The sequence below is a fragment of the Hemitrygon akajei genome, chromosome 3, assembly GCF_048418815.1.
Source record: "Hemitrygon akajei chromosome 3, sHemAka1.3, whole genome shotgun sequence".
NCBI classification, from domain to species: Eukaryota; Metazoa; Chordata; class Chondrichthyes; order Myliobatiformes; family Dasyatidae; genus Hemitrygon; species Hemitrygon akajei.
In genome coordinates this window covers 147,778,340-147,805,913 of record NC_133126.1, presented here as the reverse complement: position 1 = coordinate 147,805,913, position 27,574 = coordinate 147,778,340, and positions in this window count along the sequence as shown.

Below are 27,574 nucleotides of genomic sequence, written 5' to 3'. Positions count from 1 at the left end.
AAGAAGAACCCGGCGGCCACAGGGGAGGAAGAGGGCCTGATGAGGCCCGCTGGGAGGGATTCGCCCAGGTAATTCTCCATGGTCTCCCTCTCTGGTCGCGATAAATTATAGAGGCGACTGGTGGGCAGCGGGGCCCCAGGGAGGAGGTCGATGGCACAGTCATAAGGGCGGTGCGGAGGCAGGGCATGTGCTCGATGTTTGCTGAAAACCTGTCCCAGGTCGTGGTGTTCAGCAGGTACCCGGGAGAGGTCAAAGTCTTCGGAGACCAGCGGAGTCGCCGGAGCCTCCCTGGGAGGTGGAGCTGACTGTACACAGAAGGCGTGACATGCTGGACTCCATCTGGCCATCCTCCCGGTGGTCCAGTCGATCTGGGGATTGTGGTGAACCAGCCATGAGTATCCTAGTACCAGCGGGGCTCGAGGCGAGTGGATTAGATTGAATCTAACCTTCTCTTGGTGGTCACCGGACAGGACTAGTGCTAAGAGCGGAATGCGGTGGGTTACCTGAGCCAGCAGCCTACCGTCCAGACCCCGAGCCTCCACGGGGGTGGAGAGTGGTTCTCGAGGGATTCCGTCCTGGGCGGCTACGTCTTCATCTATCAGATTCCCCTCAGTACCAGAGTCTATCAAGGTGGGCAAGGACAGGGACTGTTGGTTGTAGGTTACCGTAGCTGGGATCTGCATCCGGGTTTGGGGAAGTGAAGGGAGTGTCGTCTGATTCACCAGAACAGTTGGAGTGGGGGCAACACTAGGAGCAGACAGGAAAGAGAGGCTGGCCAAAGATGGTGAGGTGGGCCATAGGATGCCCCGAGGAGCGGGGCGACCGGCCTTCTCTCTCCGACGTTCTCAAAGTTGGTTATCTAACCGGGTGGCTAGAGCGATCAAAGCATCCAGGCTGTTCGCGTCATCCCTGGTCACTAATTCATCTTTTATCTGGTCGGAGAGACCCCATCGAAACCTTCCTGTAGTGCTTCATCGTTCCACCCAGAGTCGGCCGCTAATGTTCGGAACTCTATGGAGTATTTTGCTACGCTTCGCGAGCCCTGACGGAGAGTCAGAAGGCGCCTAGCGGCGTCCTTCCCGTGAATGGGCTGTTCAAAGACCTTCCTCATTTTGGAGACGAAGGTGGAGAAGGCAGAACAGACCTCTGGCTGGTTGTCCCAGATCGCAGTGGCCCATGATAAGGCATCCCCTCGTAACAGCCCCATGATGTACGCAATCTTTGATCTGTCCGAGCAGTACGTACGTGGCTGTTGCTCAGAAACCAGAGAGCACTGCAATAAGAAAGCCCGGCACTTCCCTAGGTCTTCAGCATAGGGTTCTGGTTCGGGGACATACGGCTCTCGAGGGGATCTTGTTGCCGGTTCCAGGGGCACAGATGGTCCAGGTTGCCCGGATGGGTCGGCCGGAGTTCTCAGGGGTTGAGGCGGACCAAGGAAGATGGACAGCCGGTCCACCCACTCACTGACCTTCCCCACACTTGTAGTCAGCGTATGGAGGTGTTCTGTAACTTCCCAGAGCAATTGGTCATGGGCGCCCAGCAACTGGCCCTGGCTGGCAAGGGCCTGTTGCACGGGATCCGAGTCTGCTGGGTTCATGGCTGGCCAGATTGTTCTGTTACACGGACGTGGCAGGAAGAACGAACCCAAGTGCAGGACTCTGACACGGAGGCAGGATCAGGAGGCAGAATCTTCATAGTGAGCACAGAATTGAGACCAGGCTGAGTCAGGACTAGGGAGGCTTGATTCACGAAGAGATATGGGGTTGAAGACTTGGAGCTAGGTTCCCTTCTTTCTGAGAGTCAACCAACAATCTGGCAAGGGCTGACCAGAACCGTTGGGGTCTTATCCTCCAGTGGCTAATGGAAACCAGGTGCTGGTGATTGAGAGGAATTGGGAAAGATTGGGAATCAAATGTGGGGATTAAGAACCAATTAGGGAGGAAAGGGAAAAGGTGGGAAATGCCAGCCAGGACCATGACACTAAATGTGCAATGTACAGTCATAGGTATTTATAATAATTTATAATAAATAGAACAGCCAATACAGTTTACATTGCACAGTGAAATGGGGAACAGTGATCACAATATGATGAAGTTCACTTTGAAACCTGAGAAGGAGAGACTAAACTCCAATGTGTTGGTATTTCAGTGGAACAAAGGAAATCACTAGCAGGAAGGACAGCAGAGCAGCAATCACTGGAGTTTCTGTGAAGAAAGAGGGAATTGCAAGTCAGATATATTCCAAATAAGAAGACATTTTCAAATGGAAGAAGGATGCTACCGTGGCTGACAAGTGAAGTCGGAGCAAAAGTAAAAACAAAAGAGAGGGTGTTGAAGGAAGCCAAAGCTAGTGGGAAGATAGAGGATTGGAAAGCTTTTAAAAACTTGCAGAAGGAAATTAAGAAGGTCATTAGGAAGGAAAAGATGAATTATGAAAGGAAGCTGGCGACCAATAACAAAGAAGATACTAAAAGTTTTTTAAGTATATAAAGGGTAAAAGATAGTTGAGGTTAGATATAGGACCAATAGAAAATGACGCTGGAGATATTGTGATGAGAGACGCAGAGATGGCAGAGGAACTGAATGCATAGTTTGCATCAGTCTTCACAGTGGAAGACGTCTGCTGTATACCGGACATTCAAGAATGTCAGGGAAGTGAAGTATGTGCAGTGAAAATTATGGCTGAGAAGGTGCTCAGGAAGCTTAATGTTCTGAGGCTGGATAAATCTCCTGGACCTGATGGAATGCAACTTCGGGTTCTGAAGGAAGTAGCTGGAGAGATTGCAGAGGCATTAACAATGATCTTTGAGGAATTGATAGATTCTGGCATTGTACTGGATGACTGGAAAATTGCAAATGTTACACCGCTATTTAAGAAGGGTGAGAGGCAGCAGAAAGGAAACTATAGACCTGTTAGCCTGACACCAGTGGTTGGGAAGTTGTTGGAATCGATTGTTAGGGATGAGATTACGAAGTACCTGGAGGCACATGATAGGAAAGGCCAAAGCCAGCATGATTTCCTGGAAATTACAAGAAGGGTAGACAAAGGAGATGCAGGTAGGTATGGTGTACTTAGATTTTCAGAAGGCCTTTGACAAGGTACCGCACATGAGTCTGCTTAGCAAGATAAGAGCCCATGGAATTACAGGGAAGTTTCTAGCAGAAGTGGAGCATTGTCTGGTCGGCAGAAACAGAGAGTGGTAATAAAGGGATCCTATTCTGGCTGGCTGCCGGTTACCAGTGGAGTGCCAGTGTTCAGACCGCTGTTTTTTACGATGTATGTTGATGATTTGGACTACAGTATTAATGGATTTCTGGCTAAGTTTGCCAATGATACAAAGGTAGATAGAGGATTGGGTAGTGTTGAGGAAACAGAGAGCCTGCAGAGAGACTTAGATAGTTTAGAGGAATGGGCAAAGAAGTGGCAAATGAAATACAATGTTCGATAGTGTATGGTCATGCACTTTGGTGGAAGAAATAAAGGGGCAGACTATTATTTTGATGGGGAGAGAATTCAAAATGCAGAGATGCAAAGGGACTTGGGAGTCCTTGTGCAGGATACCCTAAAGGTTATCCTCCAGGTTGAGTCAGTTGTGAAAAAGGCGAATGCAATGTTGGCATTCATTTCTAGAGGTATAGAATATACGAGCAGGGATGTGATGCTGAGGCCCTATATGACACTTGTGAAACCACACTTGGAGTATTGTGTGCAGTTTTGGGCCCCTTATTTCAGAAAGGATATATTGACATTGGAGAGGGTTCAGAGGAGATTCACAAGAATGGTTCCAGGACTGAAAGGGTTACCATATGAGGAATGTCTGGCAGCTCTTGGGCTGTATTCCCTGGAGTTCAGGAGAATGAGGGGGGAATCTCATAGAAACATTCCGAATGTTAAAAGGCCTGACCAGATTTAGTCAGAAGGTGGCAAATCTGTGGAATTTGTTACCACAAGTGACTACGGAGTCCAAGTCGTTGGGTGCATTTGAGGCAGAGATAGATAGGTTCTTGATTAGCCAGGACATTCAAGGGTATGGGGAGAAGGCAGGGGAGTGGGGATAACTGGAAGAATTGGATCAGCCCATGATTGAATGACAGAGCAGACTTGATGGGCCGAATGGCCTCCTTCCGCACCTATATCTTATGGTCTTATCTTATACACTCAAATCAGCGTGACTTAAACAGTCTGACGGCCTGGTGGAAGAAGCTGTCTGGAAACCTGTGGGTCCTGGCTTTTCTCTGTAACTTCCGCCACCTCCAACGGGATCCTACTACCAAGCACATCTTTCCCTCCCCCCCCTCTTTCTGCTTTCCGCAGGGATCACTCCCTACACGACTCCCTTGTCCACTCATCCCCCCCATCCTTTCCCACCGATCTCCCTCCTGGCACTTATCCTCATAAGCAGAACAAGTGCTACACCTGCCCTTACACTTCCTCCCTCACCACCATTCAGGGCCCCAGACAGTCCTTCCAGGTGAGGCAACACTTCACCTGTGAGTCGGCTGGTGTGGTATACTGCATCCGGTGCTCCCGGTGTGGCCTTTTATACATTGGTGAGACCCGACGCAGACTGGGAGACCGTTTCGTGGAACACCTACGCTCGGTCCCCCAGAAAAAGCAGGATCTCCCAGTGGCCACACATTTTAATTCCACGTCCCATTCCCATTCTGATATGTCTATCCATGGCCTCCTCTGTTGTCAAAATGAATACAAACTCAGGTTGGAGGAACAACACCTTATATACCGGCTGGGTAGCCTCCAACCTGATGGCATGAACATTGACTTCTCTAACTTCTGTTAATGCCCCTCCTCCCCTTCTTACCCCATCCCTGACATATTTAGTTGTTTGCCTGTTCTCCATCTCCCTCTGGTGCTCCCCCCCCTTTCTTTCTCCTGAGGCCTCCTGTCTCATGATCCTTTCCCTTCTCCAGCTCTGTATCACTTTCGCCAATCACCCTTCCAGCTCTTAGCTTCATCCCACCCCCTCAGGTCTTCTCCTATCATTTCGCATTTCCCCCTCCCCACACTACTTTCAAATCTCTTACTATCTTTACTTTCAGTTAGTCCTGATGAAGGGTCTCGGCCCGAAACGTCGACAGTGCTTCTCCTTATAGATGCTGCCTGGCCTGCTGTGTTCCACCAGCATTTTGTGGGTCCCGACTTTTATGCTGTGGTACCATTTCCCAGATGGTAGCAGCTGGACTAGACCATGGTTGGGTGCCTCGAGTCCCCAATCATCCTTTGGGCCCTTTTTTCACACCTGTCTTTGTAAATGTCCTGAATCATGGAAAGTTCACAACTACAGATGTGCTGGGCCGTCCGCACCACTCTCTATAGAATCCTACGAAAAAGGGGGTACAGTTTCCGTACCAGGCAGTGATGCAGTCAGTCAGGATGCTCTCAATTGTGCCCATGTAGAAAGTTTGTAGGATTTGACTGCCCATACCAAACTTCTTCAACGGTCTGAGGTGCAAGAGATGCTGTTGTGCCTTTTTCACCACACAGTTGGTGAATACAGACCATGTGAGGTCCTTCGTGATGTGGATTCCAAGGAACTTAAAGCTGTTTACCCTCTCAGCCCCAGGTCCATTGATGGCAATAGGGGTTAGCCCGTCTCTATTCCTCCTGTAGTCCACAACCAGTTCCTTTGTTTTAGCAACATTGAGGGAGAGGTTGTTTTCTTGACACCACTGTGTCAAAGAGTTGACTTCTTCCCTGTAGGCCACCTCATTATTGTTTGAGATAAGGCCAATCAATGTAGTATCGTTGGCAAATTTAATTAGCAGATTAGAGCTCTGGGTGGCCACACAGTCATGGGTATACAGGGAGTAAAGGAGGAGACAGTACATAGCCCTGAGGATCTCCTGTATTGAGAGTCAGAGGGGTGGATGTGAGGGATCCCACTCTTACCACCTGCTAGTGACCTGACAGGAATTCCAGGATCCAGCTGCACAAGGCAGGGTCAAGGTTGAGGTCTCTGAGCTTCTTTTCGAGCCTGGATGGAACTGTGGTGTTGAATGCTGAACTGTAGTCCAAGAGCAGTATTCTCACATAAGCATCCTTCTTCTCCAGATGTCTAAGAATGGTATGTAGAGCAGTGGCTATTGTGTCATCTGTCGACTGGTTGTGCTGTTAAGCGAATTGTAGGTGGTCCAATTTGGTTGGTAGCAGGCTGCAGATGTAATCCTTGAGATGTAAGCCTCTCAAAGTATTTGATTATTATTAAGGTGAATGTGACAGGACGCCAGTTATTTTTATTCTCCCCAGGTACTTTAGGCAAAGTATTCTGAAATATTTTTAAATGTAAATCAATTGGTGACATTTGTTCAATCATAATATGAGTGGTAAACATGTCTTTATATAGCATTGTCAAAGTCACTTTAATGACTGGTGGCGTGGTGATCATCAAAAATAGAAATAAATAGATCAGTTGCCGTGAAGAAATAGAATAGCAAAGAATGTGTTTTCAAATGCATGGTGTTATTAAGGTAGAATTTAAAGTAATTTTACATGCATCAGAAAAGTCTTTAGTTCTGCTCAGCAGCAGACCACAGGCAAAACTCTGCATAGTTACCAGCAGCAGAGGAGGAAAGAAATGAAGCACATTTTTCAGCTTGAGCTGCATTTCATTTATTCAATAAAGTTTTACAAAGCTCTGAGTGCCACAGCAGGAAGAATAAATGGAGCAATATTTCAGCCCTGGCAAGTATAACCTAAGCAATAGTTTGATTAAAACTCGTAAGAATGGGGAGTTAAGTGGAAATCAATATGACTGAAAAGCAAAGCTTCCTCTACTCCGTTTCAACATTTTTATCAGTGCACAAAATGCCAGCATGTCCAAGATTATGATGTACATCTAGTAAAAAAAGAAGTTAGGAACTTGCTACTTATACTTGCTGCAGTGTCTTTCAATATGCTTCACCATTGGACATTTCATAGTGCCCTGCAGCAAAGTCACAACCTGCTTAGATTTGTCAATGCTTAAACTGGGGAAAAGACGCATGAACTCTGCCAAGTTGACACCGGTGCAAAGCTCATTAATTTCAAAGGGAATTTGAAAGCAATCAAAAAGAAAGCTATGTTAAATTCTTTAATATTTGCAACTACTTATTTTGTCTTATTGTCTGTTAATTTTCTATTTTGTTCTAACAGTTTTTAATTGTTTTTGAATTGTCAGAGACATTCAGAAAGAATCAGAAACTTTAACTGCTTTGTCATTTGGCAAATTGTGAATCTGGAATCTTTGTGTGCCACCAGGAAACCTTCTGAGATTCTCAGGGTTTTGCTGCTGCAATACAGGACTCTTAGGATTGGCATGATACATCATTCACATCTGGCTCAGTGATGACTACAAACAACTTTGGACAGTGGGTATTAGGCGGAGAAGTCCATGGCAGTAAGCATAAATCACTCTGTAAAGTGCACCAATATGAATTATAATCCTTCCTATTTTCTTCTCGTTCATATTTCTCTTAATGGATGACTAATAAGAAGATTGTGCTGATTTATAACTATCTGTAATGTGTACTCATAGAACATGCAAATTGATTGAGGCTACTTACACAGAATTATTCAAAATGATCAGTTTAAGCTGTATTGAAGACCATTATTCCAAATGTGAGGACTATATGCCACCCTATAACTATCCATGATATAAAAATAATTATGAAGAACAGACAAATTTTGAATTTCTGTGTTCTGCCAAGATAAGAATTTCTAGTGATTGGAGAGCAGAACTAAAAATGCACTTTGCAATGCAGTTATTATAGACATGACTAAAACTAGTCTAACCTTCAAAAAGGTCAAACTTGCCAGAAGCTGTGGACACACTGGAACTCACTAATCCACACCTGTGCTTACATTCAATTTGTCTTAGTTCAAAAGACACATGCAGAAACACATTGAATAATTCTGTTATTTGCTCCTCAGCTCCTTCCTCAACAGTACATATCCTGCCCTGCAGTTCGTCTTCCATTCAGGAAATTACAAAGAAGGAATCATACTTGAATTTCCTTGTGAGTTCCAAGCAGGTAAAAAAGCATTGCAATTGTGTACTAGAATAATATTTTGTAGTCATAACAGTGGGGTAGAGCTGCCCTCAGACAGTGGTGCATATTTTCAGAGTTTTGTATCTTCTGTCTGATGGGAAAGGGGAGAAGATAGGATGTGGGTGATACCTTTGATTATTTTGTCTGCTGTACTGAGACGGCAAGAGGTGTAGACTAAGTACATGGAGGGAAAGCTGATTTCCATGATATGTTGAGATGTGTCCACAATTCTCTGCAGCTTCTTGCAAACACATGCAGAAAAGTTGTTATAGCAAGCCGTGATGCAGCTGTTTGAGATGCTTTCCATTGATAAGACTTGACAGGAACACGCAAGATTTCTTTAGCCTCCTGAGGAAGTAGAGGCATTAGTCCGCTTTCCTGACAATCTACAAATCCACTGCTTAAAAACACTATTCTGAAATGCTAAAGGCAATGATGCTCAACAGGTAACAAATTCCAGAAGTAAGCAACTTATTTTTTTTGTGTGTACAATAGTTATTTTTGAAGGAGACTCTCAGTTGGCTTTCAGCTTACTAACCTCTCTTATAATACAGCCTGAATTCATCATTTTAGAGTTTACTAATAATACTAAACATCACTACACTGAATCCAGTCATAGTAACGTTAGATTTAACCACAAACACCCCCACCCCACCCACCATCTGAAGCTCTAATTGTCTGTTTATTGTTGGTGTGTGATGGGTAATCTAATATTATGATAAATTCTCTATATTGTATTAAAAATAGTTAAGTATATTATGTAGTGTCTAAGGAAAACCTCAATTAACTGAGATACAGTTTGTCTCAATTTCATATTATTATATTTATAAAATATATTCTTCTTAATTGTTGCTCTCTAACTTTATAACCATTCATTTTGTAATCAAATGCAGAAATTCACAAACAACGTAATATAACATTCTTGCAGCTCTGTAAAAGAGCAAGGTCAATAATTCACACCATGCTAGTTCTGGTGGCCTAGATTAATATTGTTGGTGTTTTTTTCCATTGGAATTAATCACATTAATCTTGTGGTCATGTCCTCCATTTTATTCAAAAGACTGAGCTAAAAGTCATCAAGAAAACACCTAATACAGTCACACTGCATAATTTTTGTGAAGAAAGCAAATGATTAGTGCACATATTTAGACCTCCAAGCATGGTGATTTGCAGTAGGTTTTTTCATAGGGCAAACAATATGGCCAAAAAGGATATCATACAGACAGCTTCGACATAGTAATTTTGAGTTCATAGAGTTATGAGCATTGAAACAGGACCTTCAACCCACTGGTCCATGTGGACCAATGGCACCCCATCCAAGCTAGTCCCATTGGCCAGTGTTTGGCCCATAACCTTTTCAATCTTTCCAATCCATGTACCCATTCGAATCTTTTTTATAAGTTGTTATTGCTCCTGCCTCTGGTAGTTCATCCAACATACGTACCACCCTCTGTGTTTTTTTTAAAAGCAGATTGTCCTTAAGTTCCATTATTTTTCCCTTCTCAGCTTAAACCTGTGTCCTTTAGTTCTTGATTCCCCAACCGTGGGAAAAAAAGGCTGAAGACATTCACCCCATCTATGACCCTCATGATTTTATACAACATTATTCCCTTTTTTACCCCTCGGATTTTCATTGTTGTAGAAGAAGATCAGAATCTTTTTCATTTCAATTACTCAATGGACTTTGTTCAAAGTGTGACAATACATGAAACTTCCCAATGGGCAATTTCTACAGAAATGTCAGTAAACATATTAATGCTGATTGTTTCACTGCAGTGTCTGAGGAAATCACGACATTTGAACAATTGATCCACCTTAGTGCCTGCTGCATTCCATATGAACAGTTACTGTATTCATTTCATTCCTTGACCTTATTTTGAATTCATGTACCTGGAATTTTGCAGTGAAATATTTATTTTTTGTTTAGTTTGCACTTATCAGGAATGGTAATAAACAAAAACGCAGCAGGGAATGGCTGTCCACTTTTACAGATTTTATGAATATATGGAAGGAACCATTTGGCCCATTTAGCCTATGTTAGCTCGCATCTACTCTCTAACCCTACTAACTTTCTCTGTCACCTATTCTCCCCATACACCATATGTAATCTCCCCATATCCATTTCCCCCAGATACTTCCATTCACCTACTCATACAGTGACCACTTAAACTACCATGCAAATTACGTCTCACACGACCACAGACAGGGCATGCAATGCCGACACTGATAACACCCAAAGTCATGATTAAATGTGGGGTACCAAGAGCTCTACTAGCTGCATGACTGAACTGCTTCAGCTGTGCAGTAATTTGCCTACATTTGATTTTATAAGATGATGAATCTATACCAGAACACTTTGCTTGCTTCTAAAATTATCACTAATTGTATTTGTACACCTTAAGTTTGGTTTAAAAGTGAAGCAAAATCAAATCAATTATTACTTACAAGACGGGTGATCTCAACCATTATTGATACTCTTCAGAGACTGTCACAAACAAGAGAAAATCTGCAGATGCTGGAAATCCTGGCAACACACACAAAATGCTAGGGGAACTCAGCAGGCCAGACAACTTCTACGGAAAAGAGTACAGTCGACGTTTCAGGCTGAGAAACTTTGCAGCACAGGATAAAAAAAGATGAGTTATGAGCTTAGAGCGTGAATCAGTACTTGGAGCTATGATGTTGTGGCCATTACAGAGACTTGGATGGCTCAGGGGCAGGAATGGTTACTTAGCGTGCCAGGCTTCAGATGTTTCAGAAAGGACGAGGAGAGAGGCAAAAGAGTTGGGGGTGTGGCATTACTGATCAGAGATAGTGTCATGGCTGCAGAAAAGGAGGAAGTCATGGACAGATTGTCTACTGAGTGTCTGTGGGTGGAAGTCAGAAACAGGAAGGGGTCAATAGCTCTACTGGGTGTCTACCACTCAATAGTAACAGGGACTTCAAGGAGCAGATAGGGAGACAGATTCTGGAAAGATGCAATAATAACAGGGTTGTCATGGTGGGAGATTTTAATTTGCCAAATATTGATTGGCATCTCCCTAGAACAAGGGGTTTAGATGGGGTGGAGTTTGTTTGGTGTGCTTAGAAACATTTCCTGACACAATCTGTAGATAAGCCTACAAGAGGAGAGGCTGTACTTGATCTGCTATTGGGAAATGAACATAGTCAGGTGTCAGATCTATCAGTGGGAGAGCATTTTGGAGATAGTGGTCATAATTCTATCTCCTTTACCATAGCATTGGAGAGGGATAGGAACAGACAAGTTAGGAAAGCATTTAATTGTGGTAAAGGGAAATATGAAGCTATCAGGCTGTTGTACAAAGGCTGTTGAAAATCTAGTCAAGAAGAAAAAAGCTTATGAAAGGTTCAAAAAACTAGGTAATGATAGAGATCTAGAAGATTATAAGGCTAGCATAAAGGAGCTAAAGAACGAAATTAGGAGAGCCAGAAGAGGGCCTTGAGAAGGCCTTGGTGACCAAGATTAAGGAAAACCCCAAGGCATTCTACAAGTATGTTTAGAGCAAGAGGACAAGACATGAGAGAGTAGGACCAATCAAGTGTGACATTGGAAAAGTGTGTAGGGAGCTGGAGGATTTAGCGGGGATACGTAATGAATACTTTGCTTCAGTATTCACTACAAAAAAGGATCTTGGTATTTGTAGGGATGACTTACAGCAGATTAAAGGGTTGCAGATGTTTTTCTCTTATTCAAGAAAGGGAGTAGAGATAGCTTAGGAAATTATAAACCAGAGAATAATAAGGAAATTATTTCAGTAGTTGGTAAGTTGATGGAAAAGATTCTGAGAGGCAGGATTTATGAAGATCTGAAGAGGCATAACATGATTAGGAACAGTCAATATGGCTTTGTCAAAGGTAGGTCGTGCCTTAGAGCCTGACTGAATTTTTTGAGGATGTGACTAAACACATTGATGAAGGTAGAGCGGTAGATGTAGTGTATATGGATCTCAGCAAGGCATTTGACAAGGTACCCCACGCCAGGCTTATTGAGAAAGTCAGGAGGCATGGGATCCAAGGGGGTCCAGAATTGGCTTGCTCACAGAAGCAAAGTGTGGTTGTAGACAGTCATATTCTGCATGGTGGTCAGTGACCAGTGGTGTGCCTCAGGGATCTGTTCTGGGATCCTTTCTCTCCCTGATTTTAATAAATAACCTGGATAAGGAAGCACAGGGATGGGTTAGTAAATTTGCTGATGACACAAAGGTTGGGGGTGTTGTGGATAGTGTAGAGGGCTGTCAGAGATTACAGCAGGACATTGATAGGATGCAAAACTAGGCTAGGAAGCGGCAGATGGTGTTCAGCCCATACAAGTGTGAGGTGGTTCATTTTGGTAAGTCAAATATAATGGCATAATATAGTATTAATGGTAAGACTCTTGACAGTGTGGAGGATCAGAGGGATCTTGGGGTCCGAGTCCATAGGACACTCAAAGCTGCTACGCAAGTTGACTCTGTGGTTAAGAAGGCATATGGTGCATTGGCCTTGATTAACTGTGGGATTGAGTTTAAGAGCCGAGAGGTAATGTTACAGCTATATAAGACCCTGGTCAGACCCCACTTGGAGTACTGTGCTCAGTTCTGGTTGCCTCACTATAGAAAGGACATGGAAACTATAGAAAGGGTGCAGAGGAGATTTACAAGGATGTTGCCTGGATTGGGGAGCATGCCTTATGAGAATAGGTTGAGTGAACTCAGCCTTTTTTCCTTGGAGTGGCAGAGGAGACCTGATAGAAGTGTATAAGATGATGAGAGGCATTGGTGGCGTGGATAGTCAGAGGCTTTTTCCCAGGACTGAAATGGGTAACACGACAGGACACAGTTTTAAGGTGCTGGGAAGTAGTTACAGAGGAGATGTCAGGGGTAGGTTTTTTACGCAGAGAGTGGTGAGTGTGTGGAAAGGGTTGCCAGCGGCGGTGATGAAGGTGGATACAATAGGGTCTTTTAAGAAACTCGTGGACAGGCAAATGGAGCATAGAGGGCTAAAGGTAACCCCAGGTAATTTCTAAAATAAGTACATGTTTGGCACAGCATTGTGGGCCAAAGGGCCTGTATTGTGCTGTAGGTTTTATGTTCTATGTTCTAGATTTAAAAGGTGGGGGAGGTGAGGGAGTAACACAAGGTGATAGGTGAAACTTGAAGGGGGGGATGAAGTTGGAGAAGGGGGAGTCCGATAGGCGAGAATAGAAGGCCATTGGAGAAAGAAAAGGAGGGAGGACCACCAAAGGGCGGCGATAGACAGGCAAGGAAGTAAGATGAAAGGGAGAAAAGATGATGGGGAATGGTGAAAGGGAGAGGCAGAGCTGTTTTTTGAACCTGGTAGAGTGGGGCTTCACTGTACTCGACAGCGGAGGAGGCCATGGATTGGCACATCGAATGGGAATGGGAAGTGGAATTATAATTGGTGGCCACTGGGAGATCCCACTTCTTTTGGTGGACAGAGCATATGTGCTCAATGAAACGGTCTCCCAATCTACAGCGGGTCTCACTGATATACAGGGAGCCACACTGGGAGCACTGGGCACAGTATATGATCCCAACAAACTCACAGGTGAAGTTTCACCTCACCTGCAAGGACTATCTGTAGGTTGTACCTGGATTTCTGGCTGGATTCTGGATCACCAGTCTTGTCTGCCACAGATCTAGCCCTCAGCACACTGTGAATCTCCTTGTTCATCCAGAGCTTCCGGTTTGGGAAAATTCTGTGTGTTCTTGAAGGCACGCATTCATCTACACAGGTTTTGATGAAATCAGTGACAACCAGGGCCCCAATCTCATCCAAAGATGAATCCCTGAAGATTATCCAGTCCACTCATTCAAGACAGGACTGTGAACAGTGATCCCCCCTCCCTGGACCTTTGCATACTCATCACTGGTTTTGTGGCCTGTATGCTGGGAGTAGAATCACAGCCAGGCAACTGGACTTGCCAAAGTGCAAGCATAGGATGCCATAGTAGGCATTTTTGGTGGTGATGTAACAATGATCAAATGTGTTGGCTCCTCTGGTTCTGCAGGTGAGATGTTAGTGGTAGTTGGTCAGACATCACTTCAAATTGCTCCTACGTTGATCAGTAAACCATCAGCGTACACTGTCTTATGATTGTTGATCACAGTCCTCAGCTCCTCCAGTGCCTGCCTGACGTCTGCCAGGGGTGTGTTACACACCACCGCCAGAATACAGGTGAAGCACTCCCTCAGCAGATAGAGTGGATGGCACTTAATTTCCAGATGTTCCAAGTCATCCTCACAGTTTATTGTCTTCTGCAATCTAGTTGATCCTTCATTGATCTTGTTATGGTTACTATTCTATAGATTTGCTGAGCATGCCCATGGGAAAATGAATCTCAGGGCTGTACACGGTGACATATATGTGTATTGATCATAATGTTTACTTTGAAATTTGAACATATAATGTGGTGGTGTGATGACATCATACATGTCATTCATACATATAACCCATAATGAATTATGTCAACAAAGAATGCTGAATAAAAAATATATTTACAATATTACTCAGATATTACTGAATACTCAATGTTCCTCCTTGATTAACTATAATCAGAATCAGAATCAGGTTTATTATCACTGGCATGTGAGATGAAATTTGTTAATTTAGCAGCAGCAGTTCAATGCAATACAATGCAATACATAATCTAGCAAAAAAAAACCAAAAAAATCAATTACATATAATAAATAGATTTTTTAAAACATGAAAAAACAAACACTGTATATTAAAACAAAGTGAGGTAGTGTCCAAAGATTCAATGTCTATTTAGGAATTAGATGGCAGAGGAGAAGAAGCTGTTGCTGAATCGCTAAATGTGTGCCTTCAGGCTTCTGTACCTCCTATCTGATGGTATCAGTGAGAAAAGGGTTGCTGTAGGTCCTTAATAATGGACGGTGTCTTTCTGAGACACTGCTCCCTAAAGGTGTCCTGGGTACTTTGCACCCAGCTCAATATAGAATTCATCTCTACTCAAATATGTAACATATTGCTGTTTAGTCATTAAATATTGCATATAAATATATTGTATACTATATGATACAAGTACTATTTAGACATCCACAGCATAGTAAATTTTAAATTGCTCCATTCAGGCCTAAAGATTTAATCATGGTGGTTCTTTCTTATCAATATCTTTCCTGACAAGTGAGATTATTCTGCTTGGCAGGTGAGACTTGTGGCTGTGGTTCTCAGGTTCTGGGGCTACCTCCATGGTGAGTTGACTCTGGGACTGCAGGAAGTGATTATGAGAGCTTTGGGCACCTTTCTTCTCCAACAATTGACTCAGCTCTCCTTAAATGATTGGTATGTCAATTACAGATGACATTAGACACAATCTCCACTGTGCAGGAAAATGGTCCAGTTCTGTCCTTAATATTTCCAAGTACCCACTTTTGATCACCTGCACGTCCAGGAGTGACACACCAAACCTCCTTGTTTGAAGAGCCCTCAAATTCTTTCAGCTTTTTGTCTTGCATACTCCTACTGACATTTGGTTTTAGGAGATCCAAGCATGAATGCAAGGGATGACCCAGAACAGCGTAGCTGGTGAGTTGCTGGTTGTGCAGTATGATGCATTGTGATATGCAAGGAAGAAATTGGTGAGATTCTGATTCAGTGTGTTCTGCTGACATTGCTCACAGTTCATTCTTTAAAATCTAGGCAACCCTTTCCACCAAGCCATTTGTAACTGATTGATACAGTGCAGATAGAATATGACTTATTGCATTCGTTCTCAGGAATGACTGAAACTGCTCTGCAACAAGCTGTGGTCCACTGTCACTGACTAAGAGTTCTGGTATAGCAGCCTTTGAAAGGAGGTTTGTCAACGTATCAGCAGTGTGTGAGGCTGTAGTGGAGGCTTTGGGGAACAGTTCTGCCTATTTTGTAGTTGTATCGATTACTACCAAGAAATCTGTGTCCATGAATGATCTGGCAAAATCCACATGAATACTCTGCCAGGGCAATGCAGGCTATTCCCAGGCATGGAGAGGTGCTGCTCTTGGCATTCTGGACATGTTGGCATCCCAAACAGTGCATGGAAAGCTGCTTGATCTACTGAACTATACCAATCCACCAGACAAAGCTATGAGCCAACACCAGCATGCCGAGATGACTGACACGTAGCTCCTCCAACACTTTAGTCCTCAGCTTAGATGGTACAACAGCTCTGTTTTTTGAAGGACACAATTCAAAGATCGAATTTAAGAGCACAACTAATCAGGGTACTGCTGATGCATTGTTCTATTTACCCTTGGGAAAGGAAATATCTGAAACATTTACAAAATATGACACCCCTCTTGACATATCCTCCCTAATGAAGATCGAAAGTCTCCTTATTACTGCAGAAATGATCCAAAGGGAAAGCAGAAATGACCCCTCACTGACTCAGGGTCTACATGGCTACTCAAAATGTGTGGAATGCACCAGTATGAACTTACCCTTGATGGAGGCTGCCTTATATGGCAAATGTTCAAGGGATATTATGACTGAGGTGAAGGCCAAGTCCATTTAAGGTGAAAGTTAATCGTTCCTGATTAGTCAGGGCATCAAAGGCAGGTGGATGGGGTTGAGTGGGATCCGGATCATCCATAACAGAATGGCGGAGCAGATTCGATGGGCTGCGTGGCCTAATTCTGCTCCTATGTCTTATGGTCTTATCACAAATGATATAAGGACCTGAACAGGCTTTATAAAAGTTGGGCATGGTTTTTTCATTTAACACTATTTTACCCTTGATATGTTTCAGTTTTCTACTGCCATCCTTGACCACTGCTGTGACTCATAAAGTATCTTTCTTAATTTGCTTTCAGATAACTCTATTACAGAGGATGTGGCGTGTAAATGGTGGATAAATTGCCAATCAAGTTATGATTGTCTCAGACAAACAAGGCTCCACAATGCTGGCCCTCCTGTTACCATATACAAGCCAAATATGGCTTGTTGATTGTTGTGTGTATTCCTAATTGATTTATCTTCTCTCCAATATGAGCTCTTAATTAGGTTTATGGTGACTTAAAATCACCACAGATCCTTACAGACCCATTCTTTTTGGCTACTGGGACCTCTGGTGTTGCCCATGAGCTCCATTCAAACTTGGAAAGAATTTCTTCAGCCTCCATGCAATCTAACTCCCTGGGTACCTTATCACAGATAGTGTAAGGAACTGAACAGGCTTTGCAAGATTTGGGTATAGCATTTTTATTTAACACAATTTTACCCTTGTTATGTTTGAGTTTTCCAGTGCCATCCCTCAACACTGCTGTGGCATCATCTGGTACCTTTCTTAATCTGCTTGCAGTTGACTCTATTGCAGGGGATGTGGCATGCAAATAGTGGCTGTACCTCCAATCAAATTGTAGTTGCCTCAGCCACTCATGACCCCTCAATGTTGGCCCTCCTGTTTTTACCACATACAAGCCCAATGTGGCTTGTTTGTTGTTGTAATTTACTGTTACAAAAGTCATTTTCACAGGATTTAACTTTTATCCAGTGTAAGTTCTTAGCTGGATATCTGCAGGCTTCAGTTCAGTACCTTTGAAATGCTGTTCAAATTTATTTTGTGGAATGACTGAAACAGCTGAGCCAGAGTCCAATTCAATTTTAGTTAGTTTACCGTTCACTTCACATTGCTTGTCTCTTGTTAGTTTTCATATTATAAACCTCTTCACCCTCATCATTATCAGATATTTTTATCGATAGCATGTGGATTAGTGTTCTTTTTGAAATTGCAACTTCTCTGTGTAGTCCATTTAGTTTCATCTGCCCAACATGTTCTTTGCATATGTCCTACTTTGTTAATTTTCTGCAAGTTTCACCTTTAAACCTGCATTGGTCTGGTGTGAATGACCACCTGCCACAGTCATAACACGATTTGTATGGAGACAGGCTTCTACTTAGACGTTGCAATTTTGTTCATGCTCTCTTTCATTCCTGACTGCAACTCAATTTCATCTTTAGATGCCAATTCCCTTGATGCAGTAATTTAAATTGTTCTTTTAAATGTGAATTGTACTTTAGTTAGAAGAGGTTTTTGATTGTATTCTTGTAAGATTCCACAAAATAAACAACCCCTCTATGCAACATTACGTCCTTCACTGAACTGGCAACAGTCAGGCAAATCCTTCAATTCAGCCAGATAAGCTGAAGCGAACTCCCCTTCCTTTTGATTCCACTTATGAAATTTAAAGCTTCATGCAGTCAACTATGGTTTTGGTTCTAAATGCCCCTACATGATATCAGCAAAACTAATTTCAGTTGGTTTTGTTGGAGCAGTCAACTTTCTAAGTAAACAGTCTTTTTTAACCTATTGCGCTTACCAAAACTGGGACTTGTTTCTCATTGGCTATTTCATTTGCTTCAAAATATTGCTCAATTCATTCATTATACAGGGCATCATCAAGTTACCTGTGTGCAATCAAACATGTCTATCTTTTGGACGTATTCAACCATTTCTGCTATTATTTTATAATTGTTATCACCTGGTACTCACTGTTTAGGAAGCATGAATTTCATCCGTTTTCTGCTTTTTTTTTAATTACCCATCTCTGTCCCCTTCCAAACAAACAGCTGTTGTGCTTTTTTAATACTTATACATCTCTTTCCCCCATGAAGAAAAAATGTGCTGCACTTCAACAGATAGGTAGTCATCTCGGGTTCATTTTAAAACTAAGTCATCACCGTAACTCCAAAACTAATTGTAAGAAAAAATATGGCAGCTGAGATATTAATGTCAACTTACTTTTTTCTTCAGTGAGGTGTTTACATATAATGTGATGGCATAATGATGTATGTCATCCACTTAGTTTTACATATAACTGGTAAAGAATTATGTAATCGAACAAAGAATGCTTAATTAAATATATTAATAATATTACTGAAATATTAAACACTCTACAGCTCCCACATGAGTTAAATGCCTTTTATGCTCATTTTGAACTTCAAAACATGAAGAAAACATCACAAACTCCCTTAGGCCCCAATGACGCTACGATTTCAGTCTCTAAGGCTGAAGTGGATCCTTCAAAAGGGTGAATCCACTGAAACTATTTGGCCCAGATGGGGTACCTAGCCAAGTATTAAAGACCTGCACTGATCATCTGGCTGGAGTGTTCACTGATGTATTTAACCTCTTGCGTTGGCAGGCTGAGGTATTCACCTGCTTCAAAAAGGCTTCAGTTATACTAATGGCTAAGAATAACTTGGTAACCTGCCTCAATGAATATTGTCCAGTAGCACTTACATCCAATATGATGAAGTTCTTTGAGAACTCTTGCATGAAAAGTGACTTGGATCAACTCCAATTTGCCTACAGTCATAATGGGTTTCAACAGATGCCATTTCATTAGATCTTCAATCAATCCTGAAACATCTGGACAGACAAGATGCAGACTTAAGGATGCTCTTCATTGACTACATCTTGGCATTCAATACTATCATCCCCACAAAATTGATCAACAAGCTTCAGAACTTTGGTTTCAATACCTCCCTGTTCAATTAGATCCTTGATTTCCTCACTTGCACCCCAGTCAGTCTGGATTGGCAGAACTATCTCCTCCACAATCTCCATCAGCATGGTTGTATGACAAGCTGCATGCTTAGCCCCCTGATTTATTCACTTTTTTGTTATGACTGAGAGGCTAAGCACAGCTCCAATGCTACACTTAAGTTTGCTGATCACATCGATGTTATTGGCTGAGTGAAAGTTGATGATGGATCAGCATATAGGAGGGAGACTGAAAATCTGTCTGAGTGGTGCCACAACAGCAACCTCTCACTCAATGTCAGCAATACTAAGGAGCTGATTATTGACTTCAGGAAGAAGAAACTGGAAATTCATAAGCCTGTCCTCATCAGAGTACAAGAGCTGCAAAGGGCCAGCAACTTCAAATTCCTTGGTGTTATAGAACATAGAATAGTACAGAACAGTACAGGCCCTTTGGCCCACAACATTGTGCCGACCCTTAAACCCTGCCTCCCATATAACCCCCCACCTTAAATCCCTCCATATACCTTTCTAGTAGTCTTTTAAACTTCACTAGTGTATCTGCCTCCACCACTGCTCAGGCAGAGCATTCCACGCACCAACCACTCTCAGAGTAAAAAACCTTCCCCTAATATCCCCCTTGAACTTTCCACCCCTTACCTTAAAGCCATGTCCTCTTGTATTGAGCAGTGGTGCCCTGAGGAAGAGGCGCTGGCTGTCCACTCTATCTATTCCTCTTAATATCTTATATCCTCTATCATGTCTGCTCTCATCCTCCTTCTCTCCAGAGAGTAAAGCCCTAGCTCCCTTAATCTCTGATCATAATAGACAATAGACAGTAGGTGCAGGAGTAGGCCATTTGGCCCTTCAAGCCAGCACCGTCATTCACTGTGATCATGGCTGATCATACACAATCAGTACCCCGTTCCTGCCCTCTCCCTATATCCCTTGACCCCGCTATCAATGAGCTCTATCTAACACTCTCTTGAATGCATCCAGAGACTTGGCCTCCACTGCCTTCTGGGACAGAGCATTCCACATATCCACCACTTTCTGGGTGAAAAAGTTTTTCCGCATCTCTGTTCTAAATGGCCTACCTCTTATTCTTAAACTGTGGCCTCTAGTTCTGGACTCACCCATCAGCGGGAACATGCTTCCTGCCTCCAGTGTGTCCAATCCCTTAATAATCTTATATGTTTCAATCAGATCCCCTCTCATCCTTCTAAATTCCTGTGTATACAAGCCCAGTCACTCCAATCTTTCAACATATGACAGTCCCGCCATTCCGGGAATTAACCTTGTGAACCTACGCTGTACTCCCTCAATAGCAAGAATGTCCTTCCTCAAATTTGGAGACCAAAACTGCACACAATACTCCAGGTGTAATAATCAATACTCCAGGAATAATCCATCCTCTCTAAACCAGGCAGCATCCTGGTAAATCTCCTTTGTACCCTTTCCAATGCTTCCACATCCTTCTTATAGTGAGGTGACCAGAACCGGACACAGTACTTCAATTGTGGCCTAACCAGAGTTTTATAGAGCTGCATCATTACCTCATGACTCTTAAACTCTATCCCTCAACTTATGAAAGCTAACACCCCATAAGCTTTCTTAACAACCCTATCTACCTGTGAGGCAACTTTCAGGGATCTGTGGACATGTATCCCCAGATCCCTTTGCTCCTCCACACTACAAAGTAACCTGCCATTTACTTTGTACTCTGCCTTGGAGTTTGTCCTTCCAAAGTGCACCACCTCGCATTTCTCCAGGTTGAACTCCATCTGCCACTTCTCAACCCACTCCTGCATCCTGTCAATGTCTCTCTGCAATCCTTGACAATCCTCTACACTATCCACAACACCACCAACCTTTGTGTCATCTGCAAACTTGCCAACCCACCCTTCTACCCCCACATCCAGGCCATTAATAAAAATCACGAAAAGTAGGGGTCCCAGAACTGATCCTTGTGGGACACCACTAGTCACAACCCTCACAACCCTTATCACTTCAGAGGATCTGTTGTGGGTCTAGCACGTAATTGCCATCATGAAGAAAGCACAGCAGCACCTCTGTTTCCTTAGAAGCATGAAAATTTGGCATGGCATCTAAAATTTAGACGAACTTCTATAGGTGTGTGGTGGAGAGTATACTGACTGGTTGCATCCTGGCCTGGTACGGTAACACCAATGCCCTAGAGCAGAATATCTTACAAATATCAGTGGATATGGCCCAGTCCATCACTGGTCAAGCACTCCCTACCATTAAGCTTGGAGAATTGTCACAGAAAAATGGCATGTATGTCATTAAGGACTCCCACCATCCAGGCCATGCTGTCTTCTCACTGCTGCCATCAGGAAAAAATAACAGGAACATCTGGACCCACACAACCAGGTTCAGGAAGAATTATTTCTCCTCAGTCATCAGGCTCTTGAACCAGAGGGGATAACTGCACTCAACTTCAATCACTCCAGCCCTGAACCGTTCCCACAACAGGACTCACTTATAAGGACTCTTCATCTCATGATCTTGATATTTATTGCTTATTTAATTGCTATTATCATTTTTTTTGTATTTGTACAGTTATTGTCTTTTGCACATTGGTTATTTGTCCATTCGGTTCGGTGAGGTCTTTCTTTGCCTCTATTGTGTTTCTTGATTTACAGTGTATGCCCATGCAAGTGAATCTTAGGGCTGTATATGGTGATATATATGTACTTTGACAATAAATTTAATTGGAACTTTGAACTTGAGGTTTTGCTTTGCCTGATTTGGGTTACTTTCCTGCTCAATGGAAGTCTGTGCTGTTGCATGGAAAATGATAATGAGCTTTATCATCAACATCTGCCTTTGCCAGGAGGTGGCCTCTAAGACATGGAAAACATTCCACATTTTCAAGGTCTTGCTGCAAACCATTAATATTAAAGGTCTTTGTGGAGCTGCAGGGGGCCAGCTTGATGGAAGACTTCGGTTTTGTGGATGTTGAGTGTAAGGCCCATGTTTTTATGAAATTCATTAAGTTCATTGAAAACATAAGCAAATAAATCTGGTGGTTTTCTCCCAGGCCTATATCACCAGACCGAGTACCACTTTACTCTCAGTCAACTACACTGGGCCTACCACTTTGTTCATTTGATGCCCAAATGAAGTATCTCAATCCATAATGTCAACTGTCCAGTTCCCTTCACAGATGCTCCAAGTCATTTTAAGTTTGTCTGCAATTTCATTTGCATACTGACACCAGCCTCCGGAAACAGACATTCTATTATGTAAGACCATAAGAAATAGGAGCAGAATTAGGCCATTCAGCCCATCAAGTCCATTCTGTTGTTCCATCATGGCTGATTTATTATCCTTCAACCCCATTCTCCTGCCTTCTCCCTGTAACCTTTGATGCCCTGACCAATCAAGAACCTATCAACCTCCATTCTATATATACACTCAATTACTTGACCTCCACAGCCATGTGTGGCAATGAATTTCACAGATTCTCTGTCCACGGTTTGACCGTGACAGAGGGAGGTTGCCAGTGGACAGAGAAAAGATTCAATGCTGTATTCAAAGATTTGTATCTGGAGTTTATTATTCCCTTTAACTCCTGGGAATCACAGGCTCATGACCATTGAAATCAGAGTAGGATTATTGAGGTTGGTACTCGGAATTTGAAGCAATGCATTTGGAGAACATTTGCCATCCTGCCAGCCCCCTCCTGCCATTCCTGTGAATGAGTCTGCAGTCTCTACCTTGGCCTTATCGCCCACTAAACAGAGTGAAGGCAAAGCATCCTCGATTCCAAGGGACTGCCTAAGAAGAAGTGAACTTTGAATGTACCTCAGAGTTTATTTTATTAATTCCCTAAGAGGTAGGAAACTATCAGCAATTCAAATAATCAATAATGTTACTTTATTAATAGAAAAGTAAAACTTTCTTTCTTTTTCAATATTTTTATTAATTTCTACATAGAAGAATACAGAGTACAAGAAGATATATATTATGTCAAAAAAGAGATAAAATAGTACCAAACACATTATATTTGAATCACACTTGCAATCTCAAGCTTACAACAACAGGAAGAGTTCTTACTATTATCATAAATAATCTGCTGGAAGATCTCAATGGGTCAAGATGTATCAGCAGAAGGAAAGGAATTGTTGATGTTTCAATTTGAAACCATGCATAAGGACTGATGCATGGAGCGGCAAGATGGCCAGATTAAGAGTAGAAGATTGTCAAGAAATGATTCCAACGTGACTGAAATCTTTTCAAAAGGCAAGAAATCCTTTCTCACCGCTCCCCATCTCCTCTTTATACTGGCCAGCTCATCTCTTCACTCTCAGTTTCAATGTGAAATTTTAACAATTCCTTTCCTCCCACTGATGCTGGTTGATCCACTGAATTCTTCCTACAAATTATTTGCTGGTCCAGATAACAGCATCATCAGTTTCTTGTCTCCAGTGTACTTATTGTGGCTTTCTCTGCATCTCTGCACTTTCTATGCACTACTACAACCCAAAATAAGTTGTAACATTACACATATTTTAAGTCACAACAACATTAAAATGATTAGTGTCGATGCATTGATATTGCATAGAATATGCATCCCCTAACCTGACAGCATGAACATTGATTTCTCTAACGTCCAGTAATTACTCTTTTCTCCCCTTCAATCTTCTTCTAGCCCCCATTCTGGCTCCGCTCTTATGCTTATTCTTCACCTCATCTGTCCATCAGCTCACTTTGGTTCTCCTCCTTCTTTCATTTCTCCCATGGTCTACTCTCCTCTTCTTTCAGATTCCTTCTTCATCAGCCCTTTACCTTTTCTATCTATCACTTCCCAGATTCTCACCATCCATTCCCCCACCCATCCACCTTCCTGCTCACCTGACTTCACCTATCACCTTCTAGCTTGTGTTCTTCCCCTCCTCCCACCACCTTACTCTTGCTTATTCCTACATCCTTTCCAGTTCTGATGAAGGGTCTTGGTGCAAAACATCAACTCTTTATTCCTTTTTATATGATGCTGCCAAGTTCCTCCAGCAATTTGTGAGTGTTACCCATTAGAGTCCTTTTAAAGCTCCTACAGTACTTTTCACCTTAAAGCCATGCCTTCTTGATTTTACACCTCGATCACTGGAAATAGTATCTTGACTCTTTACTTATTCAGTGACTCTCCTATTCTTACTTTCTTTTATCGGCTCACTTCTCAACCTCCTTCAATCCAGGGAAAGTAAGCTCCACCTAACCAATCTCTCCTCGTGCCTATACTAAAGAGTTCAGTTACCATCCTGTTGAATCTCAAGCACAACCATATCCTTCCTGTTGTGCGGTGCTCCAAGATGCTGCTGCTTTTATTTCTTATTTTCTTTATACTGTATGTTCTCATCTTCATCTTTATTCACTCTCTATAGAAAATATTTTTAAACACATTGCAACCTTCCATACTCAGAGTACTTCTCAGTTTCCACAATCTTTGAAATATTTCTTATTTTTATTTGATTTTATATGTTGACATGTTTTTCATTCATTGTTTATAGAAACAATTCTCTAATCACACTGCACAATCCCATACACAGAGTATTTCTGGCTATCCACAATCTTTGAAGCATGCACTTCAATCACCACTACTTTGAACTGATTCAATGACCTATAGGCTCACTTTCAAGGATTCTTCACAACTCATGCTTTCAGCATTTTTCTGCATCTGCACAGATTGTCATCTCTTGCAGAATGGTTGTTTGTCAGTCTGTTTTCTGTTTATGAATAGCTTACTCATTAAGTACTATTATGTATTGTTTTCTTCATGTAAATTCCTGCAAGAAAATGAATCTCAATGTAAATATAGTAACATATACAGTATGTATTTTGATAATAAATTTGCTTTCAGTATTGAGCTTTGACCATCCAAGCAATCTTGACCATATCTTCCTTGTTCTGCCTTTTGTCTTTTGCATACCCTCTTCAATTAGACATTCAAAATTTCTGGCCTAGTAGTGGAAAACACTGCCATTTTTCATGCATATATGCACCTTTCCAGAGTTGATACAGAGTCATGGGGTAGCTGCTCCTTTTGGCTGGACTTCCAGCTTCCACAAATGATCTCATCTCTCATGAGTGATCTTCCATTTGTCGGAACTGCAGTTATTGGCTAATCATTTCAGATCCATTAGGAACAATTTGTTCTTTTTTCTTAATTGCATGTAAAGAACCAGTGTCAGTCAATTTTTTTTTTCATTTCTCAGTGTGTAGTGATATGTCCGTAATGCATTTAATATATCCTCCAAGGTGTCAGTTGCCATCTGTGTACTGTATATGGTACTGTTCTTTCCCCTAGTGACCAGTGAAATAAAACAAATGACAACTTTAATTTGATCCAGCCTTGTTTACACCCTTGCCCTCTTTCCATTCTTTTGTCAAAATACCTGCCTGGAAATCCAGCAATTCGGGTATCTTTATTAGTCCAATTGTGTGCTATCTCAGCTGAATTCTGTACCTCACTGTTTATGTCAACATGTAGTATCAAGAGAGAGGGATTCGATTCAAGCATGGTATTAAAATGTTACAGTTCCATCAACCTGTAGTTCAAAGTTCAAAGTAAAATTATTATCAAAGTGTCACCATATACTATTTTGAGTTTCATTTTCTTGCAGGCATTCACAATAGAACAAATAAATACAATACAGTCAATGGGGGGGAAATGCATACAAAGACTGACAACCAACCAATGTGCAAAAGAAGATGAAAATGTGCAAATAAATAAAACAATACAGAGAAGATGCATTGCGGAGTCCTTGAAAATTAGTCTATAGGTTGTGGAATCAGTTCAGAGTTGAGGTGATTATTTCTGATGCAAGTTCTCAGTGTCTCTCTGATTGCTCTCTAAGATACAGAAACGTGGTTGATAACTTATCAGTAAGGGTACTATATTATTAATGAAAAGATAAACCAACAATACTTACAAAGTTTAGCATTCCTGCTGAGGATTTTCTTCATGCAGATTGTTGCTGGAAGTTCCTCCACACTTTGCAGCAGTTAATCATAGGATACAATCCTTGAGAAGATGGCAGCATTACAACAGCAGTAATTGCTCACAACTCGTATTGACTCATCTTTCTGAAGACCAGTCCGAACATCCTCTACTATTTGGTGCCGTGCTATGGTTCACTTTGGTGCAGCTTGAGATCCCCACTGAGATGCATTGAGAACCAGGAAAACTGAACCAGTGAATTCCATACAAGTACATTTTTAAAGGGTATCTGGCCTTGTGGAGCACATGGTTTTGATGCCAATGAAGGTTGGAATAGTGGTTAAAACTGAGGAAAAGGAGATGGCAACTGGAGGAATTGGTCTCATGTGCAGATAACCAGCTCAGGATGGACAGGTTGCCAGTAAACAAATATTAATAGCTTCAGGACACTGAAACTGTTAAATTTAGCAGCATATTCAGGGATCCTGACATTTGCCAGTGAAAACAAGCTGAACAAGTAGCAGCATCAAAGATTATCAAAGCATCTCAGGAGGAGTTGCAATAAATACTCAGTGCTCGCATCTGTTGCCTTATCTGTTAGTGGGTTGTTTGCAATGTTTTTTCTGTCAATTTACAATCTGCTCTTTGTAAGGCTGCTGCTGGTAGAGTACCTTAGATGTGAACCTCAGCTAAGAAGAAAATTGATACTAAACATCAAAGAATGCACAAATGGCGTAAATAGTAATAGCTTTATGAATCACAAACAAGAGAGAATCTGCAGGTATTGGAAATTCAATCAACGCACACAAAATGCTGGAGGAACTCCACAGACCAGGCAGCATCTATGTAAAAAAGCACAGTCAAAGTTTCGGGCTGTATGAATATTCATTTTGAATGAACAGGGGTTACTATCACATACAATCTCTATGGTATCCATGTGCAAGCCCTTATGCAGCATTAAAGGTTTACTGGAGATACAAGAGACTGCAGACGCTGCAATCTGGAGCAAATAACATTGACTGAGGAATTGTAGGGCTGGGTATGGGGTTGGGCGGGGGG